We start from the raw sequence: 20,287 nt of genomic DNA, 5'->3' as shown, positions 1-20,287 counted from the left end.
ATATCACTCTCTGAGATATTACTGTTAACAGCTAAAGTTAATCAGTTCACCCTCTTGATAGAGAAATGAAAATATACAGATAATACAGTCATTGCCTAGGTAAAGAGAGAATGCTTCCTCTTCTGCTTATCTTCATAGTACTCTCAGGACACCATCTGAAATGGTTCTTACTGATAATTTATTTCCAGAGGAGAGAAAAGGACATTCTGTCTCTTACTGAAATGGTGTGTGCTGTTTTCATCCGGTATATAAGTCATGGAAGAAAAAGCATGTGGAAATACGTTTCAGGCCTATGGCTGCTGTGTAGTCGTGTGTGGGGCAAGTCTGCAGACGGCAAGACTGATGGCTCTCTTCTTAGCATGGACATCTGACCTGGAAGCCTTCACAAAGTGGCGTGGTTCACGGGGTATTAGCTGACTTGAGCTAGCCTATTGGCTCATGTAGATAGTTTCTTCGCAATCCCCTTCTTTACCAAGAGGTAGGTATGGCATACAAGCTAAAGTCCTGCCTGACATCCCTCAGTCCAACACCCATTATGTCCTCAAGATATACCCTTTAATAACTTTATCACTTATAAACATAGAGCTCCATCACACGTAATTTCCCCCCTGCTTTCCCTCTGCTTTTTTTTTTTTACCTCCAGTGCATAAGCGCATCAAGCTTATGGTTCCTTTCACCTGAATACGCTGCTCTTTCGCTTGTTTGCTCTTCCTCTCCACCCCACCCCTTCTCTTTCTCCCTCCAGTTCTTTGGTTGCTCCTTCCCCACCCCTTCACAAGACATATACAAGACAGGTCCTGCCAGATGAGTGCTTCCGCCAGACGGCCTTACATAGAATCATAGAATCATAGAATAGCAGACTTGGAAGGAGCCTACAAGGCCATCGAGTCCAACCTCCTGCTCAATGCAGGAATCCACCCTAAAGCATCCCTGACAGATGGTTGTCCAGCTGCCTCTTGAATGCCTCTAGTGTGGGAGAGCCCACGACCTCCCTAGGTAACATACGTCCCTTTAAACTGTATATGCTTCCATGGGGCTAGGACAAGAAAGTTGTCTCATCAAATCATTGAGTATTTGTTAAAACCAATAAGTATGGCAACCAAAAGACTTATCATATCTGAAGGACAAATTCACACCTCCCATCATGCAAAGGATTGAGGACCTAATAACATTATCAACTTTTGCACGAGTGTTATATAGACGCAACTTGCAAATGGATATATATATGGATATCTGGTCTCCTTTTCTTGAAACCTTTGTATAACTCTCTCCATTTTTCGTTTTGTTTTTTGGAATGGTAGATATGATGGAAATGATGATAATTCTATAAACACAATCTATGGTTTTTTTTTCCGTTTTCACAATGAATTTTCTGTTCTGTTTGTTGATATTCACAATTTTTTTTTAAGCCCCCCAATAAGTAACCCCCTACCCACCTTGCTCTCACCTGATCCAACAAAGGAAGGATATATTTATCTCAAAGATCATTATTAATATTGCATTCAAGAGCAAAATGCATAGGGAAGTATTCAATGGCATCATTCCACAAACTCAAATAGCTCTAACGGACCTCTGCTGAATCTTCTCATTATGTAAGCAGTTGCACATCAAGTTGCACAAGACTTTTGCACAATGCATTGTAGAATGGGTTGCACAAGCATAATGCACAACCACTTGCACAACTGAGCTTGTGCAAACGTAACCTTAGCTGGATTCTTCTCTTGTGCATAGTTCAGGACAAGGAGTGAAGTCACATGGGGGAAATCGCATTTCTGCCGAGCAAAAATGGAATGACCCTTTAGTCTGGCTCTTTGGGGGCACTGAGGAAGTACAATCCTGTCTCTGCAGAAATTCAGGTGTTGTAAGATTTTTAAAAAAAACCCGCTTTTGAGCCTGGTATGCAAGGTTTGCGTTTTCTATTGAGGCTTGGAGCTGGCTGCTGGGAGAGATCTCTTTCCCCTGCCAGGACCTGATGCAATCCATTCAAGTCAACAGCAAGGCTCCCGTCACAGCACACACTTCCAACAAAGGAAAACATGAGTACAGCACTACACGGAGGCTTAAGGGCACATTAAACGCCCTTAGGGAAATAATCCAGACTTTAGGCATTCTAGGAGTACATGAAACGTTGTTTTTACAGTGATTGAACGTTTTGTTTTTGAACGATTTAAAACGTAGCAGTTTTTAAATCGTTTACTTACTTTTCTCTTTCCGTGGGAATACATTCCTTTTGGCCACACTAAGAAAACAAATCCGTTTGTTCTTTTTCCCTGTTTGCCAATTCCCACTCCCACTTCGTCTTCTCTCCACCTACAAACAATCCACCAAGAAGCCTCCCAAAAGTGAAACTGGAAGTGGCTGCAAAAAAGAGGCTTGAAAGAAAAAAAAATGGCTCCAACTTTGGGCGCGGAAATTCCATAAACACGCCCCCCAGGAATGAGATTGGCTAATTAAGAACTACAGGAAACCCATTTGAAATCGGCCATATCAAACCAAATAGAATGACTTATTTCAGAGAAGTTCAAAATGAAAACCGGAGAACAGACAACAATAAAATGTCTCAAACTGAACGTCGTGGAGAAATACTACCAAATGCACACTTAAAAACGGTAAGACACATTCTAACTTGACTAGTGTAGATCCCGTCTAGGAAAGGCTGGGGAAAAGGCGGGGTGTCAGCAGGACAGGCACTGCGTCATGTGAGTAATGTGCTGCAAATCTGCACACCAGGCATGGCGAAAGTGCACTAAATGGCTGATGTGATGCTGCTCATGGTACAGTGACTTCAGGTTAGGATAACAATATGCTTTGCAGAACAGCTTTGTGACTAAACAGTATTCCTGTAGTGAGATGACCCTGCTTATGAAGACAACAACCATCTTAGATGGATGGCCAATGGTTTCCTTTGTCTTATATCACACACTTTCTTCTTTTGATCTGCCAGTATTCATATCAAAAAGTTTTTACATGCTCAAGTGTACATTGTTGGATGGGGGTACCCTTGACAAACCAGACTTGTCAAGTCATGCCATGCAGAACCATATGGCTAGCATCTCACTCTGCCTTTCTTTGAATAGTTTTCACACTATGAGATTAGAAAGGGGGGTAGAATCTGACAACAGATTGAGACAGATGGTGTTAAATGCATTTAGAGCTTGCAGCAAATCCTGAAGTGTATTTTAAAGTAAATCTACCATTTGCAAACTATTGTCTTATTTAACTGTATTTAATTTACAATTAACAAGCTACCTCTTACTCTTGTGAGTTAATTAAGGAACTCTCAACTATTAGGAAAGATTGAAATGTGATAAATAGGAACCTAGTTCACTCTGTAATTATGAACATTTACATAAGTAATAAAGATATTGCCTTTCCCCCTCAAAAATTACTCTGAATATGTGCTTTTTTAAAGACCCCCCCAACCCTTGAATTAAAACAAGGGCAGACCACTTAATTAGGATTAAAAGATAGCTGCAGCAAATTTAATTATATGTAATTTAATTTTATGTAATTGTAGAAAGTATGGGACGCTAAAATGCCCTTTGTCAAAAGGCATGCTTGCTTTCAGTTAACACTTTCAGTTACAAAAAGCATACAATTACTACATTCTGTTTGGACTTGTCAGGGTGATTGATTTAAGTTTTGGATTTGGCTTATTTTTAATTGGTTCACTCTTAAATTTGTTTAAAACTGATTTATGATTTCATTAACTTGTTCTATTGCTACTGAATTGTATGTCTATATTGTAAGTCAACTTGGGAAGGCTGCAGTCTTGAAAGGCGGTTAAGGGTGCAATCCTATCTGGATCATTGCCAGCCTTCGAAATTGGAGGCTGGAGATGATGCTATGCAAGGCAGCTGGAACATGGAGGGAACCTCTCTTCTATGCTCCAGCCACTCTGCATTTTTCCAAGATGGGTGGTTTTGCCCATCTAGCTGTAGCTTTGGGGAGGAGGAGAGAAGAAACCTGGAGACTTGATAGGAGATAACTGCAGCAGCTACAAAAGGGCAGGGAAAGTGGTTTCTGGGCTCCAAGGTCAGAGGCCTGGTTCTGACCTCAGTTCCCAGAAACTGCAGAATCCTGTGTCGTCGTCCCCCCACCAGACGCTGTCTAGGGGGTTTAGGATTGCTCTCTAAGAAATGCATTAACAGAGCAATCCTATGCATGTCTATTCAGAAGTAAGTCTGACTGTGTTTGATAGGGCTTACTCCCAGGAAATATGTATAGGATTGTGGCCTAAATGAAGGCAGTTTAAATGAGTAAGGAAATCAACTTTCCCATTGAGCTTCATATATTGCTTATGTATTAATAGTGCAAATCTTGACCATTAAACTGTGCTACTGTACAAGTAATCAGAATATTGTTTACACAGTAGGATACTTTATATAATTTTAATATAGTTTTTAGATAAGCTGATTTTTTTTAGTAATTTTACCTATGTCACGCAAGCTGTTGTTCCTTATGAAGATTAACCACACACAAAGACGTTAGAAATAAATTACACTTAAAACACACATTTTTAAATTAAATTGAACAGACTTAAATGTTATGTTACAATTTTTCCACATTTATAAGAAAGCTTATATGGTTCACCTCCAGCCCTGAGGGTTATTAGAATTGAGAGCTGATTATTAGATCTATGCCATTGCCTTCTTTACTGACAACAATTTAAGTTTTCTGTTTATTATTCAAACTCTTGAACTTCCTTCCAGATGTTGGTAGCACCAGAATTGTAGCAGCAGTCTTTCTGAAATCTGTCAAAAGCTATGGAAAATAAGTTTCAGTATTCTGAGTGTATCTTAGGCATGTCTCTTTAAGCAATATTGGAAGCTTTGGATGAGCTATTTCCATCTATCCTGACGTGATTGACTTCACCAATCTTTCATCAAAACAGACCAGGTCTTAGTAAATTGTTCAAAACAATCAACCACTGAATTCCATCTTACATCTTGGGGAAGAATTAATTTTGACACCACCACCCTACCTTTGTTATCTTAAATGAAGCTGAGGAAAAAACAGTTGTTACAACAATATTGTAAACTTCAACATGTTTTCCTTTATTCCTGGAGAAATATTTACTTAAGTCGTTTACTTACTAGAAGATGCATTAAATGAGGACAGCTCCATATTTTATTAGATTCAAGTTCCCTTCATTTTCTTCTTCTAGATGCCTTCTCATCTTTGTCATATTTGCAGCATTGTCTGTGACAAAGCTGTGCATGTAAGCCTATGTGGCAGGGTCTTGCTATTTACTGTTTTACTCTGTACAGCACCATGTACACTGATGGTGCTATATAAATAAATAAATAATAATAATAATAATAACTTGAATTTCTGTTCTCAATTCATTCCAGCTTCCACTGTCAGTTCTTTTATATATTTGACTGTGTGGGCATTTTCTGATGTGCTAATCATTTCTGAAAGATGGACAACCCAATCTTCTGTTGTCACACAAGCACATATTACTGGGTCATTATGCACATCACCCCACCCATCAAGGCTTAAACAGGCAAACATCCAATCAATGTTTTTTTGAATACTGTTCAATTACTTTTTCGTAAACCATATCCAGCAAACATCTACCAACATCTGTTTTACTAAGCAGCATGAAGCCTGCACATAATGACTGAACCATGCCAATGAGATGATTATTTGGTACAAAATAGAAAAATTGTGGCATAAATGAACCGAGTAATCTTTTCATCAATGGTGACTTGCTGGTCCTTACCATAAACACATCCATTGTGGTTATATTGGACACAGAACATCTTTTTCTTGTTACTGATGATGTATTGTCTGATATACGCTTAAATCGAGCATTACACCTAGTCATTCCAACAGATGATTCTAAACTTGGAGACTGACAGGCATTTTGCTTAACTGGGGACCTGAAACATGATGATGAAGAAGTCATTCTAACTGTAACTTGCTTGAATGGTAATCCTTCCTTTACATTTTAAAGCAATACAGTAAGGATGGCAGATCCAAATTACACTGGTTTGGTGGAAATGAAGAATACTGAAATAAATATGGAATAAATGTAAGTTATCATACAGTTTTGTAAAATCCCCAGAAAAAAATTATAAATTGCCCAGAGAGCTTCAGCTATGGGGCAGTATAAAATGTAATAAATGAAATAAAATACAAGGATCACTTAGGGTGCTATGAAGCTACTAAATAAGGTATTTACTATGAAGAGATATTGTCTTCCTTAAAACAGCAACTCCTAACAGTCCTGAGAGTCCTCTTTCTACAACAGGTTTGTACTGAGGTGATATACTGTACATTCACAATGTGATGTTACAGAGGACAAGTAATTAAACAAACATTAATCTAAGCAATAATTAAACCAAACTTTTTTCTAGCAACATATCAAACAGCTTGGGAATTTAACTGTTAACTTATTTAGGGTGCAATCCTATGCATGTTTAGACAGAAAAATTCTGGGAGTCGTAGGACTTTTTTTTGCCTAAACCTGCATAGGATTTCTCCCTTATAATAGAATCTAGAAAAATGGTACAGAATCTATAATTGTTCTAGAGAATTAATCTAGATTGCTCAGACATGGTCATATCTTCATCCTTGAAGACATTTCCTTCTGTACAGCGTAGAGTGCCTTCTACCAACTCCATTTGGTGGCCCAGCTATGCCCCTGTCTGGACAGGGATAACCTAGCTTCAGTCATCCATGCTCTGGTAACCTCCAAATTAGATTACTGCAATGCCCTCTATGTGGGGCAGCCTTTGAAGATGGTTTGGAAGCTGCAGCTTGTGCAAAATGCAGCAGCCAGATAGATAAGTGGAACCAGAAGGTTCGAACATATAACACTGATTCTGGCCTGCTTGCATTGGCTGCCTATATGTTTCCAAGCCCAAGTCAAGGTGTTGGTTTTAACCTATAAAGCCTTACACGGCTTGGGACCACAATACTTGATGGAACACCTCTCCTGACGTGAACCTTCCCAAACACTGCGCTCAACATCTAAGATCCTCCTCTGAGTGCCTACTCTGAGGGAAGCTCGGAGGATGGCAACAAGGGAGAGGGGCTTTTCGGTGGTGGCCCCCCAGTTATGGAATGATCTCCCCGATGAGGCTCACCTGGTGCCAATATTGTTATCTTTTCGGGGCCGGGTCAAGACTTTTCTCTTCTTCCAGGCATTTAACAGCATTTAACAACATATGCTAAATTTGTTTGTTTTTTAATGGACCCAAGAACTGTTGTTGTTTAAACGGATCCTGTTGTTTAATACTGTTGTTTTTATATTTTTGATGGTTTTAAATTTTGTATAATTTTTAATGTTCACGGTTTTTAACTTTTGTAAACCACCCAGAGAGGTTCGGCTAGGGGGCGGTATGTAAATGCAATAAATGCATTGAATAAATAAATAAATAAATAAATTGAATTTCTATACTGCCCAATAGCTGAAGCTCACTGGGTGGTTTACAATTTTTCATGATATTGTTTCATTCTTACAGCCAAGCCAGGCACTTTCCTAAAAAGAAGGAGGAGGAGGAGGAGGAGGAGGAGGAAAGATTTAGAGGCAATTTCTTCAAAATATTCTCATAAAGGGTGTTTCTTCCATCCAGCAGACCTAACAGTGTATGAGGGTTAAGTGTGGGAACTAGACAATTTTGTGTCTTCATCTTTCCAGTGTTGCTCCTTTCTGTTTCACTATGCTGTTCTCCAGCTATTTCCTCACAAAAACAGAGTAGCAAAGGAAAATGACTGATGGGTTGAAACAAAGTTATTGGCAGACTAGCTTATTTTCACGAAGCGAAAATGGGATGCCTATGTGTGTGGTAGGTAGAGTGTAAATATTCATATTTGGGAAATGACTGAACTTATTCTTCATTTATATAGAAAAGCCTCCTTTAACTTAATGTATCTGGTAGAGGGCAGTAATTCAGTTTAGAGAACAGTATGGCTAGCATGCTTTTTATTATTTATTTTTTTATTTACTTTTTATTGTTTTATTTCTTATGTTCAGTGCTCCAGAATCCATTTTAGATATGGAGCAGTAAATGAATGAATGAATAAATAAATAAATATTCAGATTTAATCTCAGCCAAGTTATTCTTTGAGAAAAACCTGGTATTTACAATGCCTTTATTTTCTATTTTTTTCCGGATTTCTTTATTTTTAATCCTATTTTGTTTAATCAATGATCTTCATACATTCTGCTTGGAAAAGAAGCAAGCAGAACTCAATATTTAGTAAAGTGCCATTTTGCATCGAACCTTGCTTTCTATGTGACACTTGCTGACCCAACAACAAAGACATGAGATGTATCATATCATAATCCTCCTGTCTTTCCTGGTCCAAGACAAAGCAAGACTTTCTTCTTGGAACAAAAAGAAGAAGCTGGATAACACATAGATTGATTCTAGATATTACATCAGCGCTAACAATCCAATCCTAATCCCCAGTTCTGCTGGCCCTCAGCAGTGGTGGATGTCTCCCATGGACACACCTGCTGTGCCTGGGGACTGGTCTGTGGGTGCAATTCTACTTCTTGCTAGTTGTAAGTGGCTGTTGTAAAACCCTGAAATGGGGAGGTCCAGTTGTGGGGCAGAGGTGCAGCTGAGGCAGGTTTGGATCCACTGGAGCCAAGGCCCTTTTTTCAATGGGGCGGCCTCAGGGTTGTCCCCTTCTATGGCAAGATGGAGCTGATTAGTTCCAATGGGAAGAATTATGAAAAATAAAGAAGGCAACTGCCTAGGTATTTAGTAGGGCTGTGTACTGACTCGGGCCAAACCCCTGAATCCGAGCTGAGGTGGGTCAACACCGTCCAAATATGAAGTGGTACTGGGTCGGCCCGAGGCACCCCAATGTCCGAAGCACCTCAAGCCATTCAGGGCGGTGGTGGGCTGCTCCTCTCACTCACACGGGAAAGCCAGAGCAAGGCTGACAGTGAGTCCATTGGACTCCCCTCCTTCCCCACTCATCCCCCAAACCCAGAGCTGCTTCTCCCACTACCCACAGGACTTTGCCGTCCATCTTCTCCTCCATTAGAGATGAGATTTAAAAGTAAAATGGGGGCTCTGATTTTCATAAACCTATGGTCACAGACTATGGGGGCTGTGAAGGGACTATAGACCTATGAAAACAACAAAGCCCCCATCTTACTTTTAAATTGCTGCTCAAATTGAGGAGGATGGACAGCAAAGATAAGTCCTGCAGGTGGTGGCTACAGATTCAGGGGCTGAGCAGGATGGAGGGAGGGGGCAAACAGGATGCCCTAGAATCCGCAAGGGCTGAACTGCTTTGGGGGGGCAAAACCTCGCTTCAGATTTGGTGCCAAAGCGAGGCGGCCCGGACCTGAAGCACCCCAAACTGGAGGCATTTTGGAGGCTCTGAAATGGCCTCCAAGGCAAGTCAGGGAGCTGCACACAGCCCTAGTATTTAGAGCATTACTGAATTCTTCAATTGGATTAAAATCCAAACCAGAGAATTCCTAGCTGATGTATTCCTCCTTCTGCCCTCATACCCACCCAGGCAGTTTCCTCAAATGGCTTCCCCATTTCCTTTTAAACTGCATCTATTGAGATCAACAGTAGCTGCCATGGTGCTCTGGAGGGGATCTACACTAGTCAAGTTAGAATGTGTCTTACCATTTTAAAGTATGCGTTTGGTAGTATTTTGCCACATGACGTTGTGACGTTTTATTGTTGTCTGTTCTCCGGTTTTTATTTTGAACTTCTCTGAAATAACTCATTCTATTTGGTATGATGTGGCTTATTCCATCTTATTAAATGGGTTTCCTGTAGTTCTTAATTAGCCAATTGCATTCCTGGGGGGCGTGTTTATGTAATTTCCGCGCCCAAAGTTGGAGCCGTTTTTTTCTTTCAAGACTCTTTTTTGCAGCCACTTCCAGTTTCACTTTTGGGAGGCTGCTGGCTGGTGGAGGATTGTCTCGGAGAGAAAAGGAAGTGTGTGTGTGTGTGTGTGTGGAATTACAAATGGATTTATTTTCTTAGTGTGGCCAAAAGGAATGCATTCCCACGGAAGGAGAAAAGTAAGTAAACGTTTTAAAAACTGCTACGTTTTAAATCATTCAAAAACAAAACGTTCAATGACTGTAAAAACAACGTTTCATATACTAGTGTAGATCCTCTCCTAGTTGTGGTGAGAGGGAGGGATAGAAGAAGGGGTTCAAAAGTGTGCAGGGAGTCCACCTGAGTCGAGCAGGCTTCCCATTCCAGGCAGGCTTCCCACTCCACCGTGAGGGAGCCATCTTGACCTGCAGCTTACTTCCCCACACAGTCTGCCATTCTTCTGGATGGGGAAACACTGACAATTTCCTTGTGGAACCTGGAAGGTTCAGGGGCAGTAGCTTACTATTATTTATCCCTCCCACAAAACTATTTTTCTGTTGATTTAAGTAGGAAGGATGCTAGTACAGGGCTCTTCGGTTGCTGCTGGAAGCATCATAGAATCATAGAATAACAGAGTTGGAAGGGGCCTATAAGGCCATCGAGTCCAACCCCCTGCTCAATGCAGGAATCCACCCTAAAGCATCCCTGACAGATGGTTGTCCAGCTGCCTCTTGAAGGCCTCTAGTGTGGGAGAGCCCACAACCTCCCTAGGTAACTGATTCCATTGTCGTACTGCTCTAATAGTCAGAAAGTTTTTCCTGATGTCCAGCTGGAATCTGGCTTCCTTTAACTTGAGCCCGTTATTCCGTGTCCTGCACTCTGGGAGGATCGAGAAGAGATCCTGGCCCTCCTCTCTGTGACAACCTTTTAAGTATTTGAAGAGTGCTATCATGTCTCCCTCAATCTTCTCTTCTCCAGGTTAAACATGCCCAGTTCTTTCAGTCTCTTCATAGGGCTTTGTTTCCAGACCTCTGATCATCCTGGTTGCCCTCCTCTGAACATGCTCCAGCTTGTCTGCATCCTTCTTGAATTGTGGAGCCCAGAACTAGACACAATACTCTAGATGAGGCCTAACCAGGGCCGAATAGAGAGGAACCAGTACCTCACGTACCAGTACCTCACGTACCAGTACCTCACATCAGCAAGAGATGTTTGTGTAAAAAGAAAAATAGAAACCCTCAGCTGCCTCATAAATAATAGTAAGCCTCACGCCGTTGTTAACATTTGCTTAGGCCACAGATTTTATCCCAATGCTTGGGGGCTGTTTTCTCTAAAATAATGAAACTGTCTGGGCCAACACTAATATCTTCACCTTGGTAGTGTTGCAAGTCTTTCCAGATTAGCTCCTAGGCCTCTAGTAAGACCCCAGTTTTTTCTGAGGCTTTTGCTTAAGGGCATCCTGCTCTGTTTTGGATCCCAATTTTCCATTTACCTGCCTGCAACTGAGACTGTAACATTTTCAAACACTGGAGTAAATATATGCGTGAGTACTAGTTTTGCGCACCTGAGACCGAATTGTATTTAGGATTGTGTAAATGCGTTTAGGACCGAAGTTTTAGTTTTCATATTTAGTGTTTAGTATTAACTATTCTGTTAAGAAGAAACTGTTGACAATAGACATGAACACTATAAGTCAAAATCAGTGCACTTAAAAATGTTTTTTTCTGTTAGGAACCTGTTTGGCTGCATTATTGTGTAAGAGTTTCTGTAAATCATTTTCCTTCCATGAAATCATTTCCCTTCCACTATGTAACCTCTAGGTGGCACTGTGGTATAGCGGAATAGCGGAATATTTTACACAAGTAAAATATGGTTTATTTTGCTTTGCTTTTACAATTAAAATACCATATTTTCCCAGCTCTAAAAAATACTTGCCTAAAGTACTATTTAGACACAGAAGTGAAACTGGAGGGTCATGACATTGTCTAAAGAACCCATAAACAACTGTGAGTAGAGAATGATAAGTGCACAATAAATGCCTTGGGTAGAAAAGTCCATAATAGGTTTCCCTAGAGAAGCTTTAGTTTAGGTCCTCATTTCTTCTGGACTGTAGTCTAGAATTATCCAGTTTTTCATCTTGCTAATAAATCTGTCTGGTGTCTAGCTATATGCTCTTTAAAGTCAAAAGGAGACTGAGGCCTTTGCTAGACCTACCTGAAAGTCTGGTCTGGAGGAGGGGCGAGCCCGCGCTGCAGCTAGCACGGTCTGTCGCCCCAGTCTATATGTCAGATGTGACGGGCTAAAGAAAGCCCCGTTGCGTCTGCCATTTTTTTTTCATTTTTAAAGGACTGGGTGTGCAGGAGTGCATGATCGACAAAGGTGAGGGTTTTTTTAAAAAAAGATTTCCCCGCTCCCCTGCCCCTGATCTCCCCACCTGGCCGCGATCTCTCCCCCTGCCCCGTGCGCAGCTTCTCCCAGCTACGAACGAGTAAGCCACATAGCTGGGAAAAGCCATGGAACGGGCTAGACCTTCCACGGTCCCAGGCTCAGCCCGGGACTGCAGAAATACCGGGCTACAAGTGGAACCCATTACCCCGGGGCAAGGGAGGGTTCACCCTTGCCTAAACCTGGGATCCCCTGTGCATCATCTGGACGCACAGGGACGATCCTGGGTATCAGCCTGGGCTAACCCCTCGTCTAGCAAAGCCCTTAGAAACAGATCACCAGATTCATACAAGGATTGGAATGACAATGAAAGGTCTGTCATGGAAATACTTCTAATAAGCATTATGATCCAGCTTATTAAGTTAAGCACATTAAATAAAATAGATTTCAGTAGGATCAATTTAAATATGTGCTTCATTCTCCACTTTGAAATAGATGGGATGTAAAATAACTTTTACTAGATCATGTCCAAGGCCATTGTTCTGTGTAGAACCTGGGAGATATTTAGATACTTTGAAAAAAAGCAATACAAGATGACGTACAGATTCCATTTTGGAAGGAGTTAACTATACAAGCAGGTGTTCCTGTCGCTCCCCTTGCAAACGTTGTTTGTTCACAAATAAACCAGCCCATGCCTGAACTGCATCCTTTTGAGTTATCTAGGTTCCTAGAAGCATAGAGAAGGACCTTCAGGGTTGCTGGGGATGAACAACGTTCTTCACATACATAGATGAAAAAGGTTCCCAAGTGTTCTCCTCTACCATTTGTAGTAAACTTTCTCAACTTGTGATTGCCAAGCTAACCATAGACCAACTGCTATGAACTGTGGTTTACCAGGCACTTAAACCTCACTCCCGTAAAATTTAAGCAGGAGGTTTATCAAATATCTGATGGGCCACCCTTCATGACTACAGGGCGACATTTTCTAGGTAAGTCACAAGTTAGACACACCTGATTTACAACCTCCCCCCACCCCAAATAAGAGCCTGCCTCCAACGTCAGTTAAAAACAACAACCCACCCCCGGCTCCCACCTGCTGTTTGCAAGGATGCGGAAAGGCTGAGCCATTCTAGTGCAACTCAGCACGACAGCCAGCAGAGGGAGCTAGAAGTGCCCATTGTGTGGCCGAAAGAAATCTTTCATTTATTTTGCTAAGATACAATTTCCAAAGCTGTGATTCATAGGCTCAAACTTCCTGTTAAGGAATTGTATGTTTCTTACCTCGGTAGGTTTAAATAAATAAATAAATAAATTCCCAAAGCATTTTAGGCAGTCTTTGAGCACAATGAGGGCAAATGGGGGGGACGGGACTGCTTTCTGACTTGTTTTTTTTTCTAGCTCAGATGCACAGTCTCCAGCGTTTTCAACCTGTGTGCATGTGTGTGCGGAGAAGGTATAGATTTCCCCCTTCAGGTGAAAAAGCAGCTTGGGGAGGGCAAGCAGTCAGTCTTCACGCAGCCGTCCTCCAGATTCATAACCTAGCTAGGCTATTTAAGGGGTTAAAAAAAATGTGGAGGGAAAACTACAGAACTCTTTAATCATGATCTGATCATGGGAACATTTAGGTCCACTCTTTGCATGGCCACAAGCCTGCTTTTTAAAATAATAATAGTATATTAAGCAAGTTAAAACAGAAGTAAAAGAAACTAGAGGCTATTTTCTATAGTCCCCAAATGAAGGTAGTAGTTTACTAGGAATGGAGATCAGTTTCTGTGTAAATAACAACATGACAGATGGAGAAGTTTAGTTACTTATCCCTCTCCACCTTCCCCTCTTTTGCCTGTATGGCTTAGTTGCGTGAGTGGAGGGCATAAATAAAGAGACCACACACAGAAAATGGATTTAAAATAAGGGCCACTTTTATTGAAAATTCTGCAAGAGGTGGAGGCCTAAGCGGGTATCCTAACTTGGCCATCCATCTGGCCTTGAAGGGATCAGGTGAGGCATTCTTAGCTCAACAGGTGTGGCCTGTATTCCACCACCTCTCAGGCTTCCCCGTCGTGGGGTTGGTAGACCTTCCAGTGTTGCTCCCCCTGTGTTACAAAACTCCGGGTGAGTGAGAAAGGTTGGCCTCAGAGGTAAGCCCTACCTCACCATCTGTTGCCACAAGGCTCCCAGATGTGAGACTCAGGCAATACCCCTCACCACTAACGGTGCCAAGGAATGCTCACCATTCCTATGCTCGCCCACGATGCCCGCAAATAACCGCCAGATCAAAATTGTGACCAGTAATGCCAGATTAACTTAATTATTACTCCCCCCCCTTGTCTCACAGTGTGAAGTAGGTGAAAAAACCCATAGCCAACTTAGGATATGAGCAAAAAATTCCTACTTGGCCCCCAAACGGGCAACCGGAGAACCCAAACTGCCTACAAGGGAGGGAGGGAGGGAGGGAGACTCGCACCGAAGAGGGTGCTGGGAGGGGCAAAGCACTTTTTATCCTGTGCTGCCTCCTCCCCCGAATGGCCCCACTGAGGGCATGCCAATAGCTTGTCCCCCATGCTGCATGTCTCCACCCCCACCTGCAACGGCCCCCGCACGCCCATGTGCCAGGGCGTGGCGGGTAGGCAATTCTTACAAAGGTGATAAACCTGTATCTTGGTTGTACCTCTTCAAATTATAGGATGGTACTCACTTGACTGAACACACCACAGGCCATCCATAGTTAGGGTTGGGAACACCATTTTAAGTATCTCCCCGCCCCCAGGAGAAAATGTCAGTTTTGGGGGCAGAGCTAAGCTCCCACTTGTTCAATCTGCCCCAACTTTGCACAAAGAAAGCTATGGCAATTTGCTAGCGGATAGCTAGGTTGGGTGCACAACAGTGCTTATTATGGGATGTTATAGGAGGAAAGGATTGGCCGCCCATGTAAGGCCTAATGGAAGTTGGTGTTGCCCTTTGAAATATAGGTCCATGGGGAGCTCTTTTAGTGCATAGGCTATGGTAGAATTTTTTTTGTGTGTGGAGATTTGAGAAAAAAGATGTGCCAACCGCCTGTCTTGAAATATATGGATGGAAAGCCACCAAATTTGCCAGGCTGGGAGAGAATGGATTAACTAGGAGTGAGTTCAAAATCCAGCAAGAGCAGTCAAGGACTGGGGGAGTTATGAAAACACACATTTGTGTGTATTGAGGGAAGGTGGTTGGAGCCTTTGGAACGTTTGCGCTGAGCTGTGGAATGCAGCCAGAGGCGGGATTTAAAAAGGTACTTTGGAGCCCCATGACAGAGCCACTTAGTCCAGGTCAATCAATCAAGATTGAAGCCCAGGAGAGGGAATTACTGGGGCTGGTGCCCCTGCAGAAGGGTGGTTGATTTGCATATTTAGTTCCATGGGGTTGTGACTGGATAAACAGGGATTAGGGGAATGCGTTTAAGTCTGTGCTGCCATGTTGTGTCAAAATGTATTTGGGATTGGTGTGTGTGTGTGGGGGGAGGGATTTGCAAAATGATTAATTCTGACGTATGTAAATTGCACTGTAAATTGAAAAGGATTTATATTAAGGATAGGATCCACCCACACCAAACACTATATACAAACAGTGACACAGTTTCATCATCTCGTTGTTGTTGTGATAGAATTCACATTGGCATTATTTGCTTGTGTAGGCCAAGTGCTTTTAAATGATGGGATATATACAGCTATCTACTCAGAAGTATGTCTAACTGAATTAAATGGGACTTACTCCCATGTAAACATGTGTATGTGTGTGAGAAATGGTTCCTCCCCTTTCTCCCCACCCCTTACTTTCAGTGTTGGAGAAGCCAGTTCTTCTAGAAATTGCTTTATTTGTGCTGTTACTTTGGATAAACTTACAGACTCTTACTACATCGGTTTGCCTGTGAGTGAAATTGGCTTCCTGACCTCCCATCTCCTCACCTTTCCTAACAAAACCTGTGATATCAGTGGCAAAACTTACAGTGATTCGTGACTTATGGTTGAACTGATCACACAAAAGCTAGGAAATAATTTTTTTAACGATAACGCCAGCCCCCTTTCAAACCACAACGTACTTTGGCCAAATGGACCAGCACATGTGTGGCAAGTGAAGAAGGACAGGAGCCCATTGGGATACTCATGTGATTGTTGATCCACAGGGCTCTGGGACCTATCAGTCAATAGCCTTAATGCTCTGCTGGGTCCACCTCTTTGGCCCACCCCATCAAAGTATTGTTCGGCTCAGCAGTCCCTTCGTGGGAAGGAAATGCTGCTGATGAAGTTGTGTGCAACTGCTCCTCACCAGCCTTTCTCCCTTTGCTGCTGGCCTGCACACCTCCACAAATCACGGCTCCCCATTAAAAAGAGAGCTTGACTTGCTGCAACAGGCTTGGATGTACTTGAAAATGTCTACAGGAATTTATTTATTTATTTATTTATTTATTTCATTTTTATACTGCCCAATAGCCGAAGCTCTCTGGGCGGTTCACAAAAATTAAATGATTGAAGGCCAGCTATTAATTACGGTCATAGCTAGACGTAAGGTTTATCCCTGGATCATCCAGGGGTCAAACCTGTTCATCTAGGTGACACACAGGGGATCCAGTGCTCAGGCAGGGGCGAACCCGGGATGATCCCAGGATAAACCTTAGGTCTAGCTGTGGCCAAACTCTCTTCAGATACTGGTCATGGGTTACAGCAATACAAACACTCAAAAATAAATAAATAAATAAATCATGCCAATGAGAATTCATGATATACTCACACCAGTACCAAAATGACACAACTTTGTATACATTTTTTTTAAAAATCAAGGCAGAGATAATTAAATAAAGCCTATGAATCACAACCATAAATAAAGAGAAAATAATTGTGTGCATCACTAGGAATGAAATAAAGTAGACAAGCATTTTGTCTTTCAAACAAAGTGCAGAGACATAAGAAGTGATGTTTCACAGCAAATTATTTATGAAAAAATATGCAACTACTGTCAATCAAAACTTGGGCCATGTCTGCACCTGCCTTTTTCCCCGGGATCGTCCTGGGATCCTCCCTGTGCATCCAAATGACACACAGGGGATCCCGGGAGCAGGCAGGGATGACCCCTCCATTTTCCTGGGATAATGTAGAAAGGGCCTCAGTTTTAACGTTAATGGTAGAACACTGCAAAGGCTTCCAAAAATGTAAAATTATTCTAAGCATATTTATACATATTGAAATATTTTATCATTTGAGTTTTGTTAACTTTTTTGCAAGCAAAGATACAAGCATATGTCATGTAGTTGTGGATAATCAAGATCAAGCGAGCTTTTGCCCTTCTGCTCCACGGGAGGTTTCTGTCCTCCCTGAGCTCGCCTTAGGACACCTGTGTTACGGTTTGACAGGTGTACCGCCCCAGTCAAACTCCCCACCTGACGCTGTCCCCGGAGTGGGTCGCGCCCGGCACGCACCGGGCGCTTGGAGCCAGAAGCGAGAGCCCCTCGGGGCTCGCCCCCCCGCCTCACCGGGTAAGTGAAAAAACGATCAGAGTAGTGGTATTTCACCGGCGGCCCGGGCGGGCCTCCCACTTATTCTACACCTCTCATGTCTCTTCACAGGGCCAGACTAGAGTCAAGCTCAACAGGGTCTTCTTTCCCCGCTGATTCCGCCAAGCCTGTTCCCTTGGCTGTGGTTTCGCTAGTTGTGGATAATCGAAGGTGCCTAAATGCTGATTAGAAGATATCAAAAGACAGGACCTAAATTTTGTAAAGCACAGTTTCAAACAACTAACAAGACATAAGAAGTAACCTTTCACATGAAATTCTTATAACAATAACAGAGACATTTACCAGGTCATCATTTTTCTAAGCTTTTTATTTGGCAAATCCAGAGAATTTAAGGAAAAGGCCTGAAATTGAGGCCTTTCAATCATGACCATAATGCATTTACTTAACGTAGCCTGAAAAAAAATGAAAGTAATATAAAATTGCAGAGGGGAGCTCTGTTAATCTAGATTTCAGACACAGATGAAAAAAAAAAGGTATGCAGGTAAATACAGAGAGGAATTAATAAAAATATGGAGTTCTTCTTGAAGTGCTACATTAAGTACTATTACTACTACTATTGCTATTACTTGTGTTTTTATAATGAACAGTTATTAATGTTCAAAACACAGCAGTTTTTTTGGAAACATAACAAAAATGATGTCCCCCACACAAGTACTTCCATTTTGAAAAGCATATGTTAATTTTACTTGTGTATGTTTCTACTCCATTATTTCTCTTCAGCTTTCCAGCACCTTGGGAACATTAAAATGGCAGCTATTGCTCACTTCAGACAAGCTGCCTAGCCCCGGGTGTTTGCAGACCTTCGGAGTGATATTTGCTTAACTCTAATCAAAAATGTTGATGTGCTATTTATTTACTCTTTACTTTCTCCCACAGGCATTTCCCCTGTAGCTATCTGGCCCCTCAACTGCTCTGTTTTGTGCATGTGCTTAATAAATGACTTTCTCATCCATTCCAGATTAATTACAAAGGGCAAGATACTGTTGGGTGAGTTACACAGAGCAAAATGGCTGACATTAGCTGATGGGAGCATTTGTGGAGGGAAGGAGCATGGTTTATTTAAATCAAAAGAAAAGAGACTGCATTGTCTCTCCAGGCTCTGAAATTTGTTTAGTGGCCTGCCTATCAATTGTGTGTTTGAACAGGTTTCATTACCAAAAAAGTGCAAAACCCTTGAGCATTGTTAAAAATATGCTAATCCTTTCTTAAGCAGAAAGTGGGAGAAGCGGGTGTTGGGGGGGGGGGGAATAAAGCTTATTAACTATTTCAGTCCTGATCCACATGGGTGGATGAGCCTTGTATAGGAACATTAATAGCAAGTAGAAAATGAAGAAAAGTCACCTTTAAGTGGTGCTAACTTTTCATACTGTCTATAACAGTGTATATTTGTTGCCTGCACTGCACCCCACTCAGAATACAAGATACAAGACAATAAATGGGTTGACAACTTTTCTAATGTACTTGTAGGATCTGTACCATTCTAACTAATTAAAGCCATCTTCCGCAAAGTTGGCATACTTGCTACCAAGGTGAGGACTAGGAGATGCCAGTCACTTTGGATGAGGGATGTCTCCCTGGCTTCAGGCATTGGATCAGTAATATTGGCATCATCAATGAGGCCATCAGAGGACCTGAAGGGAAGTTTCCTATTCCGGGTCTTCTCAGGGCAGGAAGCCTTGAGAGTTTGTTTTTGGTCATCCTTTCTTCTCCATTCCGATGTCACAGAGTGTTCACCATCATCTATTATTCCTCTCTTTCCATCATAGTCATAATTAATGCGCTACCCTTGTTTAACTCCCCTCACTACACCAGCCAACTAGAATGCTGCACAAGCCCCTCTGCCGATCAGACAAGAAGTCATCACAACCTTTGGGAGAAAGGCGGGCTCTGTCCTCCCGTTAAAATGTGTCCACAAGATCTTAAAGTCTAGACAGAGAATAACCCGCTTGCACTTGCTGGTGACTCATGAACATATTCCCTGGTCGGAATGGCCCAGAATCCCTTTACATGATTCCTTTTTTTACAACAACTAGCAATTTCTGCACTGTGGAATAAAAAAATGAGATAGTAACCCACCCACAAGGGGGTACCATATAAATAAAAATAAATCCCACCACTTAATCCTGTGGCTGCCATTCTAGATGGCCATATGGAGCTTAGGGGATGTGTGTCGTCTTCTTCTTCTTCTTCTTCTTCTTCTTCTTCTTCTTCTTCTTCTTCTTCTTCTTCTTCTTCTTCTTCTTCTTCTTCTTCTTCCGCCCCACCTTTTGCCCAATGCTGAGCCTCAAGGTAGCATTGCAAAATTTAAAACATATACATTAAAAACCTATAAATAAAGATATACAGGAGTTAAAAATATATTAAACACATTCCAATGTAAACATTTAAAACATGCAGCTCTTGCATTGGATGTCCACCTCCAGATTCCGCTCAACTAGAACCAGCATCTGCGGGCTGTAGCAACTGCCCTTTGTAGAATTAATGGGCACGAAAAACACAAGGGAACTTGTGCCCAAATCTCTGCTGGCCATTCCAAAGGAGTACA

Source organism: Elgaria multicarinata, chromosome 1 (genome assembly GCF_023053635.1).
Source record: "Elgaria multicarinata webbii isolate HBS135686 ecotype San Diego chromosome 1, rElgMul1.1.pri, whole genome shotgun sequence".
NCBI lineage: Eukaryota > Metazoa > Chordata > Lepidosauria > Squamata > Anguidae > Elgaria > Elgaria multicarinata.
This window is presented reverse-complemented; position numbering follows the sequence as displayed.